This window comes from Stegodyphus dumicola, chromosome 7, assembly GCF_044657685.1.
Source record: "Stegodyphus dumicola isolate Sdum_Otavi_A_Nest chromosome 7, ASM4465768v1".
NCBI lineage: Eukaryota > Metazoa > Arthropoda > Arachnida > Araneae > Eresidae > Stegodyphus > Stegodyphus dumicola.
In genome coordinates this window covers 208,580,199-208,605,225 of record NC_140774.1, presented here as the reverse complement: position 1 = coordinate 208,605,225, position 25,027 = coordinate 208,580,199, and the positions used below count along the sequence as shown (strand labels likewise).

Sequence of the window (25,027 nt, the reverse complement as noted above, 5' to 3'; positions counted from 1 at the left end):
TGTTTCATGAATTATGTTAACTAACTCATCCTCATTTAGTTCTTCACCAGCCATTATTTCTTTAATATCTGCCTGAGCTAAATCCTCAAAACCTTCTTATTAGTTTGGACCAATTTAGGTCTGAGAATATTCGTGATCTAATGGTAATCTATCATTCTCGTCTTTAGCACCATCCGACCACATTGCTTTCCAGCTTGCGTTAAGCGTTGATTGTTTAATCTAAGTATATGACAGTCCAACATGCTTAACACAATCTAAGATTGTAAATTTCTTTCAGTCATCCGTAAGAGTAAGAGATTCATCATTCTCCATTTGTTCTAAAATATACCTGAAAATTTGTTTGACATACAATGCCTTAAAAGTCAAAATTATTCCTTGATCTAATGGCTGTAATAAGGAAGTTGTATTCTTTGGTAAACAGACAACTTCTATATTTTTGTGTTGTAAATCTTGAGGATGATAGGTACATTATCAATTAATAGAAGAGCCTTAAAAGGCAATCCGTTTTTACTTAAATAAGTTTTAACATCTAGGACAAACATGTTAAGAAACCATTCATTGAAAGCTATGGCTGTGACACATGCTTTTTTTATTAGCCATCCAATAAACGGGAAGGTTATTTATGTTTATTCCTTTAAATGAGTGTAGTTTTTTTATTTGTTAATAAACAATGGTTTCATTATATAATCGCCTGAAGTGCTGCAACAGAAAACAATTGTAATACGACTTTTCGCTACCTTATGACCACTAGCTGATTTGCAAGCTTTAGCTAATAAATTCTTTCAGGCATTTTTTTCCAGAACAACCCAGACCCATGAGCATTGAAGATCTGATTAGAAGTGTAGGAGTTGACACCAATGATTTCACCAAATTTTGCTGGATATTGTTGTGCTGCATCCGAATCAGCAGATGTGCTTTCTAATTTCAATCTTAGATTATGTAAAGAATGTCTTTGTTTAAATCTCTCAAACCAACCATGACTTACAGAAAAAGATACTTTCCTTCTCCGCCCTCCTAGTGAAGTCGACGGTTACTGGTTCTTAAGTGTTTTATAAATCTTTATTTGTAATAGCATTAGTATCAGTTGGAATCCATTTTTGATTTTGGTCTTTTATCCATATCACTAATGCCTTTTCCATATTCTCTATTGTATCATCGCTTACGTATGAAATTAATCTTAAATCTTATAATTTGCACTGTGTAACTGTAGTATTATGTGAAATTTATGGATGCTGAGCTTCGAACATGGAACTTACAATAGTTTTGTGCAGTAAAAAATGGTAAGTAATATGGGAATAAAATGTCAGTAATTCGTTGTAATAGTTTGCGTATGAAAAATATAAACTTCTATTTTCGGAAAAAATACGAGAAATGTATCAAATCATGTAATAAATCTGGTTGGTCTTCAAGTTCGACTGAAGTGATATAACTTCGGATATAACTTTACATAAGAATATCTAAAATTTCCAATGGGAATTCATATTTTGGAAAATAGTTTTCTATTTTTGATACAGTTTCATTGCACTAAGTCTTCTAGCTCTTATGAAATATTGTTATTCAAAAATTTTCATGAAAGATGAAAATTATTTGATTTTTTCCTTGAAAGGTTTAGCGTCATTCAGTAAGCACCTGCAATTAAACTCGTATGGCACTCTCTAATTAATGTGAAATGATATATATTCTTTGAAAAAGATTGGGCTATGTTCTTAGAATCTACGAAATAGTGAAATGTTTGGTATGAAACGATAAAAATCTTGCATGAAGTTCGGTATATGTTCACTCTCATTATTGAAGATCTCTTCCTAAATTCTAAAATAGTGATGTTTTTACTCTTATTATTTTCAAAATTTGGTACTTCATGAATTAAATAACTGTATAGATAGATGTACTAAACTTTATCAAAAATTCAAATATTTTATTAATTGTTTGGTTTTATTTAAATGGTTTAGAAGTAAATGAGCGGTATGTTAGGTAGTTTCTTTCAGAAATATATCCGCGTTTGAAAACTCTGTAGATAATTTGCCTTACTGAAATTGTTCTAAATTTTTAAAAATATATGGGTGATATGTTATCATCTAGAGTGTATTTTCTCTTTGAAAATAGTATATAGAGTTATAATAGGAATTGAATCTTCTTTCTATAGCAGAATTTATTAGTATCTCTAGAAGAGGATTTAGAAGAAAAAAAAAAAAAAAAAATGTTCATGTTTTTGTAAAAAAAATAATGTAGTATCTGGTTGTCGTTATGATAGAAAGTGTTATTCAAAAGTTTCAGAGTGGTAAAATATGATTGTGAAATGACGTTTCCTGAAAATAATCAATGTATTTCTCAATATTAGAAATAAAAATAGTCAAAACTAGAAGTCTTTTACACATTGTGAGTATGAAAGTCATTGAAAAATCTGTTGCAGTCGTATAAAATTTAACTCGAAGGTGAAAATTGTTGCTTGCAGGATTAAACAATATCAAAATTTGGTTTGAAACTAAATCACTGAGTGCTACATACAGTAGTGATCGCGATTTTTTTCAAGGTCTTTTAGTAGAAGATATCCTGTTTTTTAAGTAAAATTATTTTCCTTTTCCTATGAAAGTAAGTCTAAAGCTAAATCTTTGGAAAAGTGAGATATCTGGATTTTCATCTGTTAGGAGAAATGCACATGCTACATAAAAATAAAATAGGGGTATCACTGAATTTTCTTGTTACTACAAAAGGGTAGATTTAGAAAATAAAAGAGCATTTCTAAAAAGTTGGTTAATTACCTTACTCTTACTTCTTAAAAGTTGATAAGTTATAAGAAAATTCTTTTTAACCGTATACTGCTTATAAGATATGATTTGTTACTCAGGTTTTATATTAATGCATTACACGATTTTACATTTCGTTTAAGTATTGGTAAGGTTTTACTGTTCCTAACGAGTGGAATTTTCTTAGTGTGTACGTGAATATTTAATTGCATTTTCCTTAACAACGCGTGGGAGTAATTTAATAATGCATCGCATAAATATTCTTTTCTTTTAAAAATCCTAGTTGAAAGTTAATTAAATTATTTAGATTAATATTAAACGTATGTAAAGGGCTAATTGTACTACAGAAAGGTTCATGACTTTTCTGTGTATACTGACGAGGGTATATAAAGTGAACTTCAGGTTTTTCCCACTGATAGTAAATCTGGAACCAATAAAAATGTATTAAGACTCATTTTTAGGTAAATATATTGCTTTCCATCGCACATTTTCTTGGGAATTCTGGGTAAATAACTTAAATTCAGTAAAGATTATATTCTGATTTGGGTAAAAGCTTAAATATTCTACAGTGAAAAATGTTTATTTCATATTTAGTTCTTAATATTAAGAAAATAGTTCTAAGATAGTTATTGTGTACTGTGGGAATACTGCAGGAAAAGATGAATGATTTAGGTGGTCTTTGGAGTTTTTCACTCAGAAAAAGGTAATATTTAGTAAATTACAGTTCTCGAAAATGCATAGAAAGTTCCTGTAATGCAAACATATATGTACAATTATAAGAAAACGTAATACTTATTTGGGTGTAATTTTTTATTGAAAATGAGTTATTACTTGTTAAATGTGTATTAGTAAGGAATATTTAACTGCTATGGTGAGTATTGTACGAAGAAATTTCTGTATTTGTGATGAAGAAGGTTAAAATATTCGAAATTGTAGTAGAGATTTGGGTAAAATGTCTCTTACTCTTTGGTTCCTTCTGTAAATATTGGTAATGATATATGTTTTGTAAAGTACTTCAAAAGATTTCATTCATAAGAAAATAAATTAATGCAAACTGACATTTGCGAAAAGAACATTTTAGTCTAAGAAATTGAAAAATAGTCTATATATGAAATTGTCTAGTGAATTAAGTTGGAACTGGGCTAAGTTAAAAAAAATGTATTAACACTATGCGTTAGAAATAAATGCATATCAATAAAACAAACTTTCAAGAGATGAAATTGTAACCAATGGGTAAAATCGATGGTCATTCATCTCTTATTCAATACTGGAAATATTTATTTTAGAAATTTCTTTTATACATGTAACGTCAAATTTCGTCCATTTCACATGAAAGCCGTTCATGAAGGCAGAAATATCCGTACTTAGTGTAGGGAAAGGTAATAAAGTGAAAATTTACATAGTCAAGACATTTAAAGTGATGTAGAAGGCATTCAATTAGTACAAATTACTGAATTAAAAGGTACTGAGCGTTCAAAATAATGAGAAAGAATTTTCTATGAGTACATGAAAGAATGAATATGGGTCTAAAATTATGGATGAAAGTTGAGATTTCATTCTAAAAATTCGGAATCTATCAAACTAGCTTAATGAGAATCAAGATTCAAAACTGAACATTGGTAACACTGAAGAGCATAAAAACATATATTCAGATATAAAGGGTATTAAGAATTAAAAGGAAATGCCAGAATATGCAGGAAATGTTAAAGTTTGAAAATGCGAATGAAGTTAATAATGAAGTAAAGTAGTAGGATAAGTCATGGTAAGAGTACTACAGAATGATAAATTGTAGAATTGGCAAATTAAAATAGTACTATAAAATATGGACTAAGTAAGGGCTATTCAACGAATTGGATATGAATAACAGTTAAAGGTTGTAAAATAAAATGCTTAATTGAAATCGATCTCTATTTTTAAGAAATTTAAGCGTGTTAATTTAGCTGAAATAGTAATATCACAAGCGCAATTACAATAAAAAATTATAAAACAGAGTTAAACTTTAGAGTATGTTGGAAACTAGAAAGAAACCCAGTGCCGGAAAAGTATGAAAATTACATCTAAAATTAACTAAAGTTCATGCGTATGGCAGGAAAATGTAATAAAAAAGTTCAAAATTAGAGTACTCTAAAAATTATGAAGGTATAAAATGTACGAAACATGTTAAAAATAATATCTAAAATTAAATAAAGCTCATATACATGGTAAGAAAATAGAGGAATTAAGCTAAAATTAAGAGCCTGTTTGAAATTAGGAAGGTTAAAACGTATGAAAGTCGTTACAAATTAAAGGAAAGTCATGTGAAAATATAACAAATTAGTTAAAATTCTTAGTATGTTGAAAACTAAAAGCGATAAAAAATAGAAAAGGTGTTAAAATTTACATCTAGAATTAAATAAGTTAGGTATATGGTATTAAAATTTAATAAGCAAGTTCAAAATTAGAGTACTTTAAAAATTACGAAGGTTTAAAATGTACGAAACAAGTTAAAAATTACATCTAAAATTAAACAAAATTCATATATATGGTCAGAAAATATAGGAATTAAACTAAAATGTAAAGTATATTTGAAATTACGAAGGTTAAAACGTATGAAAGTAGCTATAAATTAAATGAAAGTCATGTACATAGTGTAAAAATATAGCAAATTAGTTAAAATTCAGAGTATGTTGGAAGTTAAAATTTACACCTAAAATTAAATAAAAGTCTATATGATGTGAAAATATAGCAATTATGTTAAAATTAGGACTATATTGGAAATCATGGAGGTTAAGATGTATGAGAGAAATCAAGTAAAAGTCATGTATATAGTGTGAAAATAGAAACTGGTTAAAAATTTGAGTATATTAAATAGTGTGAAGGTTAAAATGTACAAAACAAGCTAGAAATGTTACATCTAAAATTAAATACAAGTCATCTATATGATTAGAAAATGCATGAAATAAGTTAAAATACAGAATATGTTGAAGATCGCTAACGTTGAAAAGAACGAAAAAAGTTAAAAATTACATTGAATAATATAATACACGAAAATGCGTGTTTTAGTAATTGCACTCATAAAATATAACGAGTAAGTTAAAAGTATTGCCTAACAAGTCTGAAAAAACTCTGGGTAAAATGAATTTAAGAATAAAAATGAGTAATGTAATGAAGATTACGGAAAGTATATGTAATATTATGAACAGAAGATTTAAGAAATAAGGTAAAATTCTGAGTGTATAGGATCACTCAATCATTAAATTCGAAAATAATCCTCGTTCAGGGTAACTAGGAGATAATCAATACGAAGAAAAAACACAAAGGCTAAAAATTTATTAACGAAGGGAAATCACCTCCGATAAATCGGTAAAATATAATCTCTTATTAAATAGTGATGACATGTAGCAGTTTTGCATATATTCAGTCATAGGATAAATAAAAGTAAGAAAATAATTATCTTCGGAAGAGGTTATACTGTGAAGGAAACATTTTATTATATGCTAATATCTGTTTCAAGATAATAACTGTATCAGTCACTTAAAACACCTACTTGATATACGTTTTTAAGAACTCAATATAAATAAGCAAGTTTACAAATTATCATATAACTACTATATGCCTATAATCACCAAATTAAAAAAAGAAAATAATCTAAGCACACGTCCTTTTTCTGTGACGTAGCAACTACTCTACTCGCATCCACTTCCTGATAAGGCTCCCTGTCCCCATTTTCAGATAAGCGTCCCTTCCACGGCTGAGCCTTCCTTCTCGGGAGCTCTCTCAACTCCCGCTCCCTAAGCTCCCGATCCAGAACTCTCATTTCCTCTACTAGCCTCCATTTGGCCTTCTAAAGCAAGCTTTAAGAAAATAACCTAACACTAAATTAAACAGACGTAGCCGAAGCTAGACACAATAACCCAACTAGTTGGCCCTAAATTAAATTAGCTGGCGATTATCAACAGATACGTACAATACGGCCGAGCATAGGATATTGGGCTTAATAACTGAGTAGCCGGACGGCAAACACGCCCCACTAAGGTCTAAGCTCTCCTGCTGAAGTTCAAAGTTCCGCTAGTCACCATGATTAACTTGCTAAATGCATGTTGTTTTCCGGCTGTCTTGGTGTGTACAAGTGGGCGCTTGAATTAGAGCGATTACTTGGTCAATGAGTCTAGGAGGACAGTTAGGATGGATGGAGGGTGATTAATCTCTTCTCTACTAGAGGCCCACCAGCGGCTGAGCGATAAAGTCGCTGAACACTGGTAGTTCGGTCTGAGGTTCAAATCCTGCGAACGGGCTGGCTGCATGTGCTGTGCATGGGCGTTTTCGTGGTTTTCCCCATGTGTAACGTGTATACGAGCCAGCTTCCCTTAGAAAGTCCTCCACGAAGGCATCCCTTCCCTTAGGCAGATAGTCCTAGTGTGCTTTGTCATAATTAAATAAACCAAACCAAACCTACATGTAATAAAAGAAAAAAAAAAGAGTCTGTGTGTGTGTCTTTTGTTTGTGCTGCGCGTAAGCTGATAGATCCAGGGCTATGAAATTTGGTACATCGGTGCATCTAGACAAGAGCCAGTGCACCTCGAAGCGATTTTTTCAAAATTCAAATCAGATTTGTTTTACTTTATCTTTCTTGATGAAATCGCATAATTTTGAATAGCTTCATTCTTTTAGAAATGTGGTTTTTCATTCAATGCTTTGTATACTGGACTGCTGATTGTTGAAAATATGAGATTAAGTGCTGCTTATTTTCTTTTGATTTTTGGACGCCCAACACTCACATCGCAATCTTCTTATTCTCGCGAGGCACAACAGAAAGAATTTCCTTTTCTCTCTCTCTTTATTAGCTAATGGCAAAGAGGTTTGTATATTTTGAATCATGTCATCTACAAAGCAGAATTTAGATTGAAAGCTTTTTGATGATAGTTTTATTCTTTTGGAAATGGGGTTTTGGCAACAGTTTTTCATTCATTGCTTTGGATATTGGACTGACTGTTTTCTCTTGAAAATATGGAGATTTATTGCTTATTTCATTGCAATTTTTTATATTATGTTTTAATTATATAAAAAGTTTTGCATGATTTTTTTATGAAACATATTTTTTAACAAATTGAAATAAAAATGAGCTCTATGTTGTTTTATTAAAACAAATTAACTTCTTTTTATTATTGATTTTTTTAAATTTGAATTAGGCATGTATAGGTACATATTTATGATTAATTTGTAAAAGTTTTGTTTCATTTAGTTTGGATTTCATAAAGATAGAAAAAATTCAAGCTAATGAGATGGATGAATTTGCTTTTGTTGAACAAGCAAATCGATATCGGGTTCAATAGACGAGGTTGCAATTCTTAATGCATTTTCAAGATGTTTGTCTGTCCTATTTTTGTTTTTTGTATGCTTCATTTTTGAAATAATTGTTCACAAATATAGGTACTTCCAAAAGCTGAAGACATTAATAAAGCATGATTGTGAAAATTAGGATATTTATTGTGGGGTAGGTAATCTTTATAAAATCAATGTGAATGAATCGATTATATATGAATCAAATTCAAACATTTTTAAAAATAAAAATGTGTAAATTTAAATACTTTCATAATTTGCGTTTGGGCCGCACTTTACACACCCATGCTTTATACCATTTGAACTGTTAGGATTTTGCAAGGGTATCAGGACTGGTATTCCTCTTTACTTGCTTTGGAAACATGAACTGTCCTGACTCGGAACAGGGAGCTTACTCAAGCTATGTTCGATAAATTGTGAAGTAGACAATACACACAGGAAGGGTATACGAAACCCTTTATTTTTCTATCTTTACAGAGCTTTCCGGAACTTCGGAATACAGAGACCAACCACTTGTGGTCTGAACGTAAGAATATAAAAATATTAACTAAAACTCTAACTAAACTAACTTTGGATTAATATACAAGTGCCTACTTTAAGATTGGCCGTTAATTAACAAAAAGCCGTATGTAGTACAAAGAGCTGCTAAAACTACGATACGTTTAAAATTATCAAGAAGATTAAACCTCTGGCCTTGAAGGCAACCAGCAAACGAGTAAAACTACTATGGCCAGAGGCCTGCTTCTAATAACTCCTTCCTCTCTCTTGCTTGGCAAAAAGCCACAACTTAAGTACTTGGCGTTAGCAAGACAAATTTGCATAAATAAGTTAAAAGCTTTTAATTCTGGCCGGAAGTAGAAAATAAGAAATGATAGTAAAGATTTAAAATAAAATAAACGTTAGTAAAACTTAGGATCCTTACAAGGGAAGTTGGTTAATTTATTTATTAGGATAATTAATGTCTGTATTAAGGGGTATTGCTTATTTCATTGTGATTTTTTTATATGTAATACATTTTAATTTAATTTTTTTTTTTTTTTGTTTTGTTTTTGATAAAGTTGTTTTTCCGCAGAGTAAAATTCTGTGCACCTTTTAAATATAATGTTTGGTGTTTCCGTTCGTTGGCTAGTTGATACATAAGCCATACATAAAACAGTCTTAGAAGAGTAGAAGAGTTAGTTCTAATGGCTATGCAGATTAACTTGGACAGCGTAATAAATCATTACTGATGACAGCATATCAAATCAGAGTTCATGATCGCGTGTATCACGCGATTTGGATTGAATTCATCCAAAAGTGCAGTAAGCAAAATACATTACAGTGTAATAAATAACAAAAGAAGATTATATATAATGTATGCCGCGATTAGACTGAACCTTCTTTAAATACTCCTTCTATCTCATTTACATGCAACGCGTTACTAAAAACTCATTCTGGTAGGGGGTTTGTAATGGGGAAACAAGAATTTAAAGGAAAGGGTTTCAAAATTAAAAATAATTGTTATAAAATTAAAATAAACTTTACAACATAATAAAATGAATTAAAAATTCGGGCTTCAAGGTGCCCCTGTTCGGGGGGGGGGAATCCGACTTTATTTTGCCAATAGCACTGCTTGTTTCTTGTCTCCGAGTCCCATTGCATTTATACCTTTATGTTTTGAAAATGTGTACGTTTGAGAATTTCAGGCTGTCTTTTAGTCCAAATAAGAAAACTAAATTTAATATTTTTTTTTAATTAAAAAAAAAAATATGACCTTTCAGAATTTACATTACTCTCAAAGGGGCGTTTTTTTTTTTAACGTTTTGTAGATTGGGGCGTTTTTTTAACGTTTTGTGGATTACCTTTATTTATTAAATATCGTGTTCTTCGCACTTAAACCGTAAAATTCACTTTGACAGCAATAATGGAAAATAATTTTAAAATGAGCATATCTTTAGAATTTCCGATACACAGTATCGCGCGCTGGAGATTTTTTTTTTTTTTTTCCCCGTACAGTGTTGCCATTGCTCGCTTTAAAATCATTGAGCTTGTTAATAAAAAATTCGTTAAAGTTTTACAAAATATGAACTAGATAATAAAACAAATTAAAAATTCCGGTCCGTGTTCGGTTGGAGGACTACGTTTTTCAAAATTATATGGCCCTAGGTACCGTTGTTTCTTCACGATGCGAGAAACATTCATGCAGATTTTTCATTATTTAGTTTCTTTAAATATAATACATTACGATAATATTTCTTGACAACAGTTTGAAAAGTGAATCGATGCAAAATGGCGTTTTGAAATGAATAGCCCTTCTGAGCTAATAATCTTACGAATATAATATTTAGCAATCATAAGTATAATTTTCAGTTTCGGTTTTTCAAGAAATCACAGAGTTCACAGGATTTTGCAAGAGAACAAACACATGATTTAATACTTTCCAAATGAGTCGAGTTTGATCAAATATAAGGGCTGAAGGCTTATAAATAAGCATTCAGGAGTAATTTAGTCTTGTAATAGTTTTAAATGTTAATAGGTAAAATGTAGTATTAATGATAAATATGCATAAACTTTACACCCGATTTTATTTTAACTATGTAAGTAAGCAAGTATTCGAAGTAATATGAATTAACTGTTTTTTATTATATAAATTTTAAGGGGAAAATATTTTACATTAAGCTGGAAATAAGGTTTATGTAGTCTACAGTAAGTATTTACATCCATTCAAATAATGATTTATGTGTACTGAATACTGTTTCTTTATTTTATGGGAAATTTAATCTGCAAAAGTGAATCTAAAAATTTTCTGCACTGGCTGTAATTTTCTCCCTTTTGCGGGAGATGAATACATATTCTAGTTTATTATTATGGCAAAGAACAGTAGGGGTGTCTGCGTAAGAGGAATGATGCCTTCGTGGAGGACTTTCCTAGGGAAACTGGCTCGTATGCATGTTAAACATGGGGAAAACCACGAAAACGACCATGCAGCCAGCCCGTTCGCCTGGATTCGAACCCAGGTCGGAACTACCAGTGTCCAGCGATTTTAGCGCTCGGCCGCTAGTGAGTCGATATTGGTTATCTGAGCGAGACACATTTTTGTGGAATGTCGAATTACAGCACTGGCGTAGAACAATGTACGTTTATTTAAATGGCTTTACCATCATGATGGTTTGGTTTATATGATTACGGCAAAGCCTCGAGGGCCGCCTAAGCGGAGGGAGGCCTTTGTGGAGGTCTTTCTAAGGAAAACTGGCTCGTATACACGTTATGCATGGGTAAAACCACGAAAACGACCATGCAGCCAGCCCGTTCGCGGGATTCGAACTACCAAAGTTCAGCGACCTTCACCGCACGGCCACTCGAGGCTCTTGGCCATCATGAACTTTTATTATTCTCGAACTTTTTGGGTGCGGGTAATCCTCATGTGTTCATAAATTCAAATATTTAGTGTGCTATTACGTAAATTATAGCCTGAAATGAAGGTAATTAAATTGAATCCAAATTCAACCAAAATATTTACATGTCTTTTCACACATATTTTTAGTAATTTTATTTTTATATGAAACGGTAGAAGACTTTGGTGATATAAGGAAACTGAAGGTCATTTGTGTTCTAAATTCTTAAAGAAAATACATACCCATCAGCGTTCCAGCGGTAGGATCGGTTAACACTCTTATAGTTCGACCGGGGTTCAAATCCCAGCGAACGAGTTAGTTTCAAGAGAAATTTCGTGATTTTTCTCATGTGTAAGGTAAATGCGAATAAGTTTCCTCCACGAAGGCATCCCGCGTGTGTTTTGCTATGATCCAAGTAACCTGAGAAGAAACGAGGGGAAAATGCAGTAAATATTAGCTAGTCAAGTGATTGAACATTGGTTCTCAATTGGGGCGGTATCGCCCCCCGGGGAGGAAGTAAGAGGATGCTGAGGAGCGGTGAACTTGTTTTTCACGGTGGGCATGTTTTGCAAGGTACAAGTGATTGTTTTTAAAGTACAAATGCACATTAATCCATAGGAGACACATCAGGAGATATGGAGGATATGGATTTAGAGGGAATAGCTTCAGTTGCGGTTTCATATCTCAATTTTTTCAAAATATAAAGAGTAGATTTAGAGGTATGGTTTGTAGCCTAATCCTGATGGAACTTAATACCGTCAAGATTGTTTGGATAAAGAGATCAAATTTCGTCTTTTAATATAGGTGTTTAAAGTTATTTCTGATTGTAATCCGAATTGATTTTGATATTTTTTTCTACTTTCCTTATTTTAAATTTTCCCTTATAAAAGAACAATAAAACCAGTAAGAACAATAAAACCTTTAGAAAAAAAATTTTTTTTTCTCTGAACCAATATATTAAGTCTTTTGCTCCTCTTTTTCGGCAATAAATTCATGTTTATCTCTTGCAATCGTTACACGTATGCCCAAGCTTCATGAGTTGTAACTACACTGAAGTGCCACTAAATTAGGGATAGACATGGCTATGCAAATTGAATAGCGCTGCGCCGCATCTGGGCTTACGTGAGGGAGTTGTGATAAATGCACATACACTATGCTTCTCGATAATCAGTTGTTTCTTATACCAGTATAGGTAAAATTTCAATATCGGGCAGATAGTAATCTCTCGTCGCTTGGGCCATACAATTTCTATAATCCTCAGCGGGATAGGATTTTAACAGTCGACAGTGTCAAGAGCATACCGAGAATACACGGATGGTGGGAAAAAGAAATAGCGACTCTGCAAAGTGCAAAGCACATTTAAGTTAGAACAATCGTGGTATGAGAAGTCTCAGCCGTATTGCACATGGTCAATGAAGCCAAATATTAGCCCAAATTACCACCTAGCTAAAGCAAGCGACAGTCGTACAGTCAGTAAAAAGATCGTGTATCGCTCCCTTCACCATATGGGCTTCGGAAGCCGTAGACACACTAGGGTACCTTTCCTAAATGCATGCCATCGAGTTGCCATTCTTACCTGGGCAAGAGAATATAGAGAATAGACACTAGTGGACATGAAATGTGTAGGAGTGATGAGTCTCGATCCCTCTAATTAATACCGATGGGAGGCTCAGAATATGGCGAGAGAATCATGAATGTATGAATCCGGTGTGACAGATTGGAACTGTACAAGGCCTGGAGGCTTAATCATGGTCTGGGATGCTTTCTTCTGGTTGTGTTTGGGATCTTTAGTACTTGTTCTTACCTCCCTCAATATGATTCTGTACGTGGAGTTGATGAGCTATCATCTCCATCCATTTATGTCCCTGTCATTCACACGGAAAGGGAGTATCTCAGAAAGATAACTGCGCCTCTCAAAGGTTACGGTTGGCTACTAGTTGGTTGGATGGAAGAGCATTCCTCTGACTTCTCTGTCATAAATTGGTTACTTAAAAGCCCTTACTTGAATTCTACTGAGCATCTTTCCAAATTAGTATATCTTATTATTGAGGAATGTAGAGAATTGAAGTGTTATGTTCTATTCACTCGTTTTCCATGTTCAGAATGTCTGTTATGATGGTCGTATGAAATGTCGTCTGTTGTGATAGTTTCGTATGTAAGCATATGATTGAGCTTATTATTTATAAGCCTTCCTAGCGCTAAATACATTTCCTCTAACAACATATAGGTCATAGTTCATAGGTCTTCGCTCATTTAAGAGGTACAATACCCTGAAATCGTTACCTATCTATATCTGTCCTTAGTGGGTATCATATAAAAGTCAAACATAAATCCCAATGTTGGAACAGACCTTTTCACTTGAAGTTCGGAATAACATCCAATGTGGCAATATGTAACAGTGGGATAACTTGTGTAAAATAGCGATTTAAAATATCTGAAGCGTAACTTTCACATCGTAAAAGCAAATTAGCACATCTGTAGCATAAACCCGTTGGCTTAAATTTATCCTCGTTAGTGCTACGGCTGTAGCGTCCTTCTTGCTCCGTGTCTTGAAGCTAACGGAATATCGTGGTTGTAGTTGTTGAGGCATGTAACATAAGTGAGCGGAGCATAGTTGCACAGACCAGTTGTTGAAATTTTTAAAACGCATAATACACATCAATGTGCTGCCCCAAGGTTTCGCAAAATCCCTATCGATTTATCAGCAATAATTATGTAAATGTAATAAAGAGTAAATAATGAAAAGTAGAAAAAACACTATGTACACTCAGTACATCGATCACCAAAACTCATTTTGGTGTATCGTTCTCGCTAATTATATAACGTAAGTTCATGTTACGCTAACCAGTTGATTTTATCTTAAAGAGGTGACTATTAAAGAATTAAAAATAGTTTTATATATTTTTGTATTGTGCATATATTTAGCTTCATTTTTACCCAGTCAAAGGTAGATGAAACCCTTTCCATCAGAGTGGCAGGTAAACATGATTCTCTGTGCTTTGCACTAATAAATCCAAGACAAATTCATGTTTTGAAAGTGCTTTTTGTATAAAAAATATTTTCTCAGAGTATTCAAGTATTTTCGTTTTAATAATATTAATCTCTGGTTATATATATATATGTACATATAAGTATTACGTTTATGCTTTGTATTGCAAGAAACTCCCCAAAAAGAAACATTTATTTGAATATGTATGGCAGCGGCAATTTAGCGTTGGTTCGTTTTCCGCTTCCACTTTTATCCCAAAAAATAGCAAAAAGCAGAGATATTAATTAAAAGTTCTTAAAACGCTAATTTTCGTCCTCATTTTTCCGAATGGCAACAGTGCTGATATCATCAACAATGGCGGCAGGGATACAACAGCAATAATGGTTGCGTGCCATTATTGCTGATGTAATGAGAGAGAATTACCGATTTAATCAAAAAAATGAATAAAACAAAAATAAAAAAATAAAATTTAAAAAGTCATTCGAATTTTGGAAACCTCGTTTCGAGGTGCACTGGCTCTTGTCTGGATGCACCTATGTAGCAAATTCGTAGGCCTGGGTCTATCAGCTTACACGCAGACCGAACGAAAGACAGACTCATAGAATCTTCCCTCTATTGTGAGTAGAGTTATATATCAGAGTACCTTTCATTGTTACATATTCAAAGAATCCTTTTAATAACGTTCGAAACAATGAATTTACCAAGAATTGTTTAGGCTTTGTTGAATTAAAACAAAGTTAATGTATACATTTTTAACAATGCTTATAATCCATAATCATTAGAGATATCAAATCTAGTGGTGCTAAAATCTTACGTGTGGAGCTTATTTGATTGTTATTTTTAATGCTGAAATCGCATTCGAACCATTTTTAGAAATGGAGTTCTTTTTTTTGACAGTATTGTGTTACGTTTTTATACCAACACCCTTTATCGACAGCCTATTGGGCATACTTATTTGTTTTGCGACTGCCTTCCTTTTGTTTTCTCGAAGAGAAGAGAGAATTCGGGAAAATAATGAGGAAAACTTTATTAACCGTAATGAACACAAGTTTAATGCCGGAAACACGGTACGTAATTTAGATTTCCTTGATTCATATGCTGATATTAATGAATTTAATGATGATTCCTTTGATGTGGACATAGACAGTGACACCGATCTCCTCGAAGCTTTTGATAATAATCTTCTTAAGTTGCATATTGATAGTGATACTGACCACATCGGCCATTTTTCCAAAGATTTGGATAATAATTCTTATGATGTGCACAATATCAGCGATGAAAAGCAATTTAATTACCTCCAACAGGAAACAGAAAAGGATTTTAATTTTCCAAAACCTGATAACTCAGGTAATCAAATAGGCACGAATAGCAGCATAACCATCTTGAACCAGGAAGAATTCAGTTTGAATGCCTCTATTGAATCATTGGATGCTGAATGCATTGTATCGCATAACAATCTTGGAACACAAAGAGACATCGATTCTGGTAATCTCCTTAACACAAATAATGAACCAAAAATGAATGGCAAACTGGATCAAGAAGACAGAACAGAACTGAAACCAACTGAAGATTCTGAAGAACAGCTCGTTGATCTCGTCGTTGGTACCGGCCCTGTTATCTGCTTTGATGACGAGTACACTCAACATCCTTCTTCGAATCATAGCAAGCGTTTCAAAATTTCAAACATAAGAAAAACATTACTGAAATATTTCTGCTTTAAAAAATTAAAAATAAACAAAGGACTTAAAACATATTATATAGATCTGAGATAAGTTTACACAATTTCAGTTTGTATTCGTGATAGATTTGTTTGCCATGACACCAATCTCGACTGACCAGTACTTGCCTAAAAATTGGACATTGACCAGTGATTGACTAAATGACAATCTCATTGAATAAAAGTAGGTCATTGTCTGACCAGTGACTAACTAAAAATTAGACATTTTCTGACCAGTCACTAACTGACGATCACATTGACTGACCAGGGCCTGCCTAAAAATTGGACATTGAGTGACTATGTGACGGTCTCCTTGATTGCCCGTTGACTGACTAAAAATTGGACATTGACTGACCAATGACTGACTAAGTGACGTCCTTATTGACTGAGCATTGGATTTGGACGGAAGAAATTGCCTTTTTCGATAAGAGAGAGGAAAGATGTTTTCAGTCCAATCGATTGCGCTACAGCTGAAATGGAAACAGAAAATCATTTTAAAATTCTTTTCTAGAGCTACATTTCAGAACTGCAAAATTTAAATTAAATTATATGGTAACCTGAAATTAAAATATTATTTTCAGTTAAATGCCGTTGCTAAATTTGTTTTTCTTGTGCTCTTAAATTAATTTACTAGTTTACACACCATATTCAGTTATGATTTACCAATATGCTCTATTTTAAATATAACTTCTCATTGAATTAAGTTAAGCTGTAGCTATTATTGAAATTTTTCTTAGGCATATTTTCCCTTGTTATCTGCTGCTTCCTTTTCGTTTTTCCTATGTGATTTGTCGGCATTTCGTATAAAAAACCTCCAGATTATCATTAAAACCCGAATATGGATGTTATTTTGTATTTTACATTTTTTTCTCTCTGTGGCCTTCATGTCAAAACTTACTAGAAATAATAAATGAGAATATACTGCTTTCTTTTCAAACGAAGTATTTTCAATATGTGTCCCATAGCAATATGCCCTCTGTTTAAGAATGCTAAGAGTTTTACCCTGTTTGATTCCCCGCCAACGTGCTGGCTGCATGGTTGGATTCTGCAGTTTTCCTTATCTCGATATATATAAGAAGATTTCCCATAGAACGTTCTCCGCTAAGCCATCCCTCGCGCCAGGCAGGTAACCATCCTTTTCTTTGCCCTTTTCAAATAACCTAACTTTTACTCAAACAAATCAATCATGACATGAAATTTGGAAGAAATTAATTTAAATAACTTTTATAAAAATGTCTCGATTGGATATATACTAGAATTACACCCAGTAATTAAAGAATTTACACCCCACAAATACACCCAAAACAAATATTAAACTGAAAGCTTTCAGACTTTGTATTGCGCCCAAAGGCATCATTTTTTTCATTTGCAGACATAAACGTTTGGACAGAATTCGGGCTAATGTCCCTCTGGGTTAAAAATATTTAAAAACAGCGTATTTTATAAATTAGAAAATGAACCTTTCATATACTTCCATATATTTGAATAAATATTTATGAAGCATTATTAATAAAAATTAGAATAAAGGAAACTCTATGAATAATCCTGAAACGTTTAGTCTGAAGTTTAAAATTTAACGTAACTATCGCAAATGACTGAGTGCAGGGGGTTTTGAGGTATCCTTTTAAGGATTTTGCAAAGAATTATATATATAAACAAACGTTATAATTTCATTTTCTAATATATTCCGGCTGAGAGCCCTTTTGTTGAACCATCATATTACATCTTGATTTGTAAGACAAAAGCCTTTTCCTGAAAACATCAAGGTTGATTTTATGCCACTTCTCGTTCACAATGTTCCACAGTCCGTCCAATGTTTGGGGATGCCACGTATAAAGAGCTTGTTTTAAAAGTACAAATGCACATTAATCCATAGGAGACACATCAGGAGATTTGGTGGATATGCATCTAGAGGGAATGGCTTCAATTGCGGTTTCATATATCACTTTTTGCAAAACATAAAGCGGTAGATTTAGAGGTATGGTTTGTAGCCTTATCCTGATGGAACTTAATACAGTCAAGATTGTTTGGATAAAGTGATGGAATTTCGTCTTTTAATATAGGTGTTTAAAGTTATTTCTGATTGTAATCCGAATTGATTTTGATATTTTTTTCTACTTTCCTTATTTTAAGTTTCCCCTTATAAAAGAATCCAGTAAGAACAATAAAACCTTTAGAAAAAAAAATTTTTTTTTTCTCTGAACCAATATATTAAGTCTTTTGCTCCTCTTTTTCGGCAATAAATTCATGTTTATCTCTTGCAATCGTTACACGTATTCCCAAGCTTCATGAGTTGTAACTACACTGAAGTGCCACTAAATTAGGGATAGACATGGCTATGCAACTTGAATAGCGCTGCGCCGCATCTGGGCTTACGTGAGGGAGTTGTTGATAAATGCACATACACTATGCTTCTCGATAATCAGTTGTTTCTTATACCAGTATAGGTAAAATTTCAATATCGGACAGATAGTAATCTCTCGTCGCTTGGGCCATACAATTTCTATAATCCTCAGCGGGATAGGATTTTAACGGTCGACAGTGTCAAGAGCATACCGAGAATACACGGATGGTGGGAAAAAGAAGTAGCGACTCTGCAAAGTGCAAAGCACATTTAAGTTAGAACAATCGTGGTATGAGAAGTCTCAGCCGTATTGTACATGGTCAATGAAGCCAAATATTATCCCAAATTACCACCTAGCTAAAGCAAGCGACAGTCGTACAGTCAGTAAAAAGATCGTGTATCGCTCCCTTCACCATATGGGCTTCGGAAGCCGTAGACACACTAGGGTACCTTTCCTAAATGCATGCCATCGAGTTGCCATTCTTACCTGGGCAAGAGAATATAGAGAATAGACACTAGTGGACATGAAATGTGTAGGAGTGATGAGTCTCGATCCCTCTAATTAATACCGATGGGAGGCTCAGAATATGGCGAGAGAATCATGAATGTATGAATCCGGTGTGACAGATTGGAACTGTACAAGGCCTGGAGGCTTAATCATGGTCTGGGATGCTTTCTTCTGGTTGTGTTTGGGATCTTTAGTACTTGTTCTTACCTCCCTCAATATGATTCTGTACGTGGAGTTGATGAGCTATCATCTCCATCCATTTATGTCCCTGTCATTCACACGGAAAGGGAGTATCTCAGAAAGATAACTGCGCCTCTCAAAGGTTACGGTTGGCTACTAGTTGGTTGGATGGAAGAGCATTCCTCTGAACCAATTTATGACAGAGAAGAGCACTTCTCTGTCATAAATTGGTTACTTAAAAGCCCTGACTTGAATTCTACTGAGCATCTTTCCAAATTAGTATATCTTATTATTGAGGAATGTAGAGAATTGAAGTGTTATGTTCTATTCACTCGTTTTCCATGTTCAGAATGTCTGTTATGATGGTCGTATGAAATGTCGTCGCCTGTTATGATGTCAAAATGTCGTCTGTTGTGATAGTTTCGTATGTAAGCATATGATTGAGCTTATTATTTATAAGCCTTCCTAGCGCTAAATACATTTCCTCTAACAACATATAGGTCATAGTTCATAGGTCTTCGCTTATTTAAGAGGTACAATACGCTGAAATCGTTACCTATCTATATCTGTCCTTAGTGGGTATCATATAAAAGTCAAAAATAAATCCCAATGTTGGAACAAACCTTTTCACTTGAAGTTCGGAATAACATACAATGTGGCAATATGTAACAGTGGGATAACTTGTGTAAAATAGCGATTTAAAATATCTGAAGCGTAACTTTCACATCGCAAAAGCAAATTAGCACATCTGTAGCACAAACCCGTTGGCTTAACTTTATCCCCGTTAGTGCTACGGCTGTAGCGTCCTCCTTGCTCCGTGTCTTGAAGCTAACGGAATATCGTGGCCGTAGTTGTTGAGGCATGTAATATGAGTGAGCGGAGCATAGTTGCACAGACCAGTTGTTGAAATTTTTAACGCATAATAAACATCAATGTGCTGCCCCAAGGTTTCGCAATGTCTATATCAATTTATCAGCAATAATTAAGTAAATGTAATAAAGGGTAAATAATGAAAAGTAGAAAAAACACTATGTACACTCAGTACATCGATCACCAAAACTCATTTTGGTGTATCGTTCTCGCTAATTGTATGACGTAAGTTCATGTTACGCTAACCAGTTGATTTTATCTTAATTAGGTGACTATTAAAGAATTAAAAATAGTTTTATATATTTTTGTATTGTGCATATATTTAGCTTCATTTTTACCCAGTCAAAGGTAGATGAAACCCTTTCCATCAGAGTGGCAGGTAAACATGATTCTCTGTGCTTTGCACTAATAAATCCAAGACAAATTCATGTTTTGAAAGTGCTTTTTGTATAAAAAATATTTTCTCAGAGTATTCAAGTATTTTCGTTTTAATAATATTAATCTCTGGTTATATATATATATGTACATATAAGTATTACGTTTATGCTTTGTATTGCAAGAAACTCCCCAAAAAGAAACATTTATTTGAATATGTATGGCAGCGGCAATTTAGCGTTGGTTCGTTTTCCGCTTCCACTTTTATCCCAAAAAATAGCAAAAAGCAGAGATATTAATTAAAAGTTCTTAAAACGCTAATTTTCGTCCTCATTTTTCCGAATGGCAACAGTGCTGATATCATCAACAATGGTGGCAGGGATACAACAGCAATAATGGTTGCGTGCCATTATTGCTGATGTAATGAGAGAGAATTACCGATTTCATCAAAAAAATGAATAAAACAAAAATAAAAAAATAAAATTTAAAAAGTCATTCGAATTTTGGAAACCTCGTTTCGAGGTGCACTGGCTCTTGTCTGGATGCACCTATGTAGCAAATTCGTAGGCCTGGGTCTGTCAGCTTACACGCAGACCGAACGAAAGACAGACTCATAGAATCTTCCCTCTATTGTCAGTAGAGTTATATATCAGAATACCTTTCATTGTTACATATTCAAAGAATCCTTTTAATAACGTTCGAAACAATGAATTTACCAATAATTGTTTAGGCTTTGTTGAATTAAAACAAAGTTAATGTATACATTTTTAACAATGCTTATAAACCATAATCATTAGAGATATCAAATCTAGTGGTGCTAAAATCTTACGTGTGGAGCTTATTTGCTTGTTATTTTTGATGCTGAAATCGCATTCGAACCATTTTTAGAAATGGAGTTCTTTTTTTTGACAGTATTGTGTTACATTTTTATACCAACACCCTTTATCGACAGCCTATTGGGCATACTTATTTGTTTTGCGACCGCCTTCCTTTTGTTTTCTCGAAGAGAAGAGAGAATTCGGGAAAATAATGAGGAAAACTTTATTAACCGTAATGAACACAAGTGTAATGCCGGAAACACGGTACGTAATTTAGATTTCCTTGATTCATATGCTGATATTAATGAATTTAATGATGATTCCTTTGATGTGGACATAGACAGTGACACCGATCTCCTCGAAGCTTTTGATAATAATCTTCTTAAGTTGCATATTGATAGTGATACTGACCACATCGGCCATTTTTCCAAAGATTTCGATAATAATTCTTATGATGTGCACAATGTCAGCGATGAAAAGCAATTTAATTACCTCCAACAGGAAACAGAAAAGGATTTTGATTTTCCAAAACCTGATAACTCAGGTAATCAAATAGGCACGAATAGCAGTATAACCATCTTGAACCAGGAAGAATTCAGTTGGAATGCCTCTATTGAATCATTGGATGCTGAATGCATTGTATCGCATAACGATCTTGGAACACAAAGAGACATCGATTCTGGTAATCTCCTTAACACAAATAATGAACCAAAAATGAATGGCAAACTGGATCAAGAAGACAGAACAGAACTGAAACCAACTGAAGATTCTGAAGAACAGCTCGTTGATCTCGTCGTTGGTACCGGCCCTGTTATCTGCTTTGATGACGAGTACACTCAACATCCTTCTTCGAATCATAGCAAGCGTTTCAAAATTTCAAACATAAGAAAAACATTACTGAAATATTTCTGCTTTAAAAAATTAAAAATAAACAAAGGACTTAAAACATATTATATAGATCTGAGATAAGTTTACACAATTTCAGTTTGTATTCGTAATAGATTTGTTTGCCATGTCACCAATCTCGACTGACCAGTACTTGCCTAAAAATTGGACATTGACCAGTGACTGACTAAATGACAATCTCATTGAATAAAAGTAGGACATTGTCTGACCAGTGACTGACTAAAAATTAGACATTTTCTGACCAGTCACTAACTGACGATCACATTGACTGACCAGGGCCTGCCTAAAAATTGGACATTGACTGACTATGTGACGGTCTCCTTGATTGCCCGTTGACTGACTAAAAATTGGACATTGTCTGACCAGTGACTGACTAACTGACTATCTCTTTGACAGGCCGGAGACTGACTAAATTTGGACATTGACTGAGCAGTGACTGAGTGACGATCTCATTGACTGAGCACTGACAGACTAAAATTTGGACATGCACTGAACAGGAACTGAGAAAGTGAAGATCTCCTTGCCTGACTAGTGACTGAATAAAAATTGGACATTGACTGACTAAGTGACGATCTGATTGACAGCCTAGTGACTGAGTGACGATCTGATTAACTGACCAGTGACAGAATAAAAATTGGACATTCACTGAAAATCGACTGAGAAAGTGAAGATCTCTTTGCCTGACCAGTGACTGAATAAAAATTGAACATTGACTGACCAATGACTGACTAAGTGACGTCCTTATTGACTGAGCATTGGATTTGGACGGAAGAAATTGCCTTTTTCGATAAGAGAGAGGAAAGATGTTTTCAGTCCAATCGATTGCGTTACAGCTGAAATGGAAACAGAAAATCGTTTTAAAATTCTTTTCTAGAGCTACATTTCAGAACTGCAAAATTTAAATTAAATTATATGGTAACCTGAAATTAAAATATTATTTGCAGTTAAATGCCGTTGCTAAATTTGTTTTTCTTGTGCTCTTAAATTAATTTACTAGTTTACACACCATATTCAGTTATGATTTACCAATATGCTCTATTTTAAATATAACTTCTCATTGAATTAAGTTAAGCTGTAGCTATTATTGAAATTTTTCTTAGGCATATTTTCCCTTGTTATCTGCTGCTTCCTTTTCGTTTTTCCTATGTGATTTGTCGGCATTTCGTATAAAAAACCTCCAGATTATCATTAAAACCCGAATATGGATGTTATTTTGTATTTTACATTTTTTTCTCTCCGTGGCCTTCATGTACTAGAAATAACATACTAGAAATAACATGTACTAGAAATAACTTACTAGAAATAATAAATCAGAATATACTGCTTTCTATTCAAACGAAGTATTTTCAATATGTGTCCTATAGCAATATGCCCTCTGTTTAAGAATGCTAAGAGTTTTACCCTGTTTGATTCCCCGCCGACGTGCTGGCTGCATGGTTGGATTCTGCAGTTTTCCTTATCTCGATGTATATGAGAAGATTTCCCATAGAACGTTCTCCGCTAAGCCATCCCTCGCGCCAGGCAGGTAACCATCCTTTTCTTTGCCCTTTTCAAATAACCTAACTTTTACTCAAACAAATCAATCATGACATGAAATTCGGAAGAAAAATTATTTAAATAACTTTTATAAAAATCTCTCGATTGGATATATACTGGAAGTTAAAGAATTTACACCCCACAGATACACCCAAAACAAATAATTAACTGAAAGCTTTCAGACTTTGTATTGCGCCCAAAGGCATCATTTTTTCATTTGCAGACATAAACGTTTGGACAGAATTCGGGCTAATGTCCCTCTGGGTTAAAAATATTTAAAAACAGCGTATTTTATAAATTAGAAAATGAACCTTTCATATACTTTCATATATTTGAATAAATATTTATGAAGCATTATTAATAAAAATTAGAATAAAGGAAACTCTATGAATAATCCTGAAACGTTTAGTCTGAAGTTTAAAATTTAACGTAACTATCGCAAATGACTGAGTGCAGGGGGTTTTCAGGTATCCTTCTAAGGATTTTGCAAAGAATTATGTATATAAACAAACGTTATAATTTCATTTTCTAATATATTCCGGCTGAGAGCCCTTTTGTTGAACCATCATATTACATCTTGATTTGTAAGAGAAAAGCCTTTTCCTGAAAACATCAAGGTTGATTTTATGCCACTTCTCGTTCACAATGTTCCACAGTCCGTCCAATGTTTGGGGATGCCACGTATAAACAGCTTGTTTTAAATGTACAAATGCACATTAATCCATAGGAGACACATCAGGAGATTTGGTGGATATGCATCTAGAGGGGATGGCTTCAATTGCGGTTTCATATATCACTTTTTGCAAAACATAAAGCGGTAGATTTAGAGGTATGGTTTGTAGCCTTATCCTGATGGAACTTAATACAGTCAAGATTGTTTGGATAAAGAGATGGAATTTCGTCTTTTCATATAGGTGTTTAAAGTTATTTCTGATTGTAATCCGAATTGATTTTGATATTTTTTTCTACTTTCCTTATTTTAAGTTTCCCGTTATAAAAGAATCCAGTAAGAACAATAAAACCTTTAGAAAAAAAAAATTTTTTTTTTTCTCGGAACCAATATATTAAGTCTTTTGCTCCTCTTTTTCGGCAATAAATTCATGTTTATCTCTTGCAATCGTTACACGTATGCCCAAGCTTCATGAGTTTTAACTACACTGAAGTGCCACTAAATTAGGGATAGACATGGCTATGCAAATTGAATAGCGCTGCGCTGCATCTGGGCTTACGTGAAGGAGTTGTGGTAAATGCACATACACTATGCTTGTCGATAATCACTTGTTTAATATACCAGTATATGTAAAATTTCAATATCGGGCAGATAGTAATCTCTCGTCGCATGGGTTA

General features: G+C 33.4%; 1 long non-coding RNA gene across 1 annotated transcript in view; it reads left to right on the top strand.

Moving 5' to 3' along the window:
- LOC146996623 (uncharacterized) overlaps window positions 1-22,817 on the top strand; it is a 67,495-nt gene extending 44,678 nt beyond the window's left edge. Inside the window, exon 7 of the long non-coding RNA XR_015042357.1 lies at window positions 22,541-22,817. This is a non-coding gene — a long non-coding RNA (uncharacterized LOC146996623). The remainder of the gene's footprint in view (window positions 1-22,540) is intronic.
- Window positions 22,818-25,027: the final 2,210 nt, after the last annotated feature.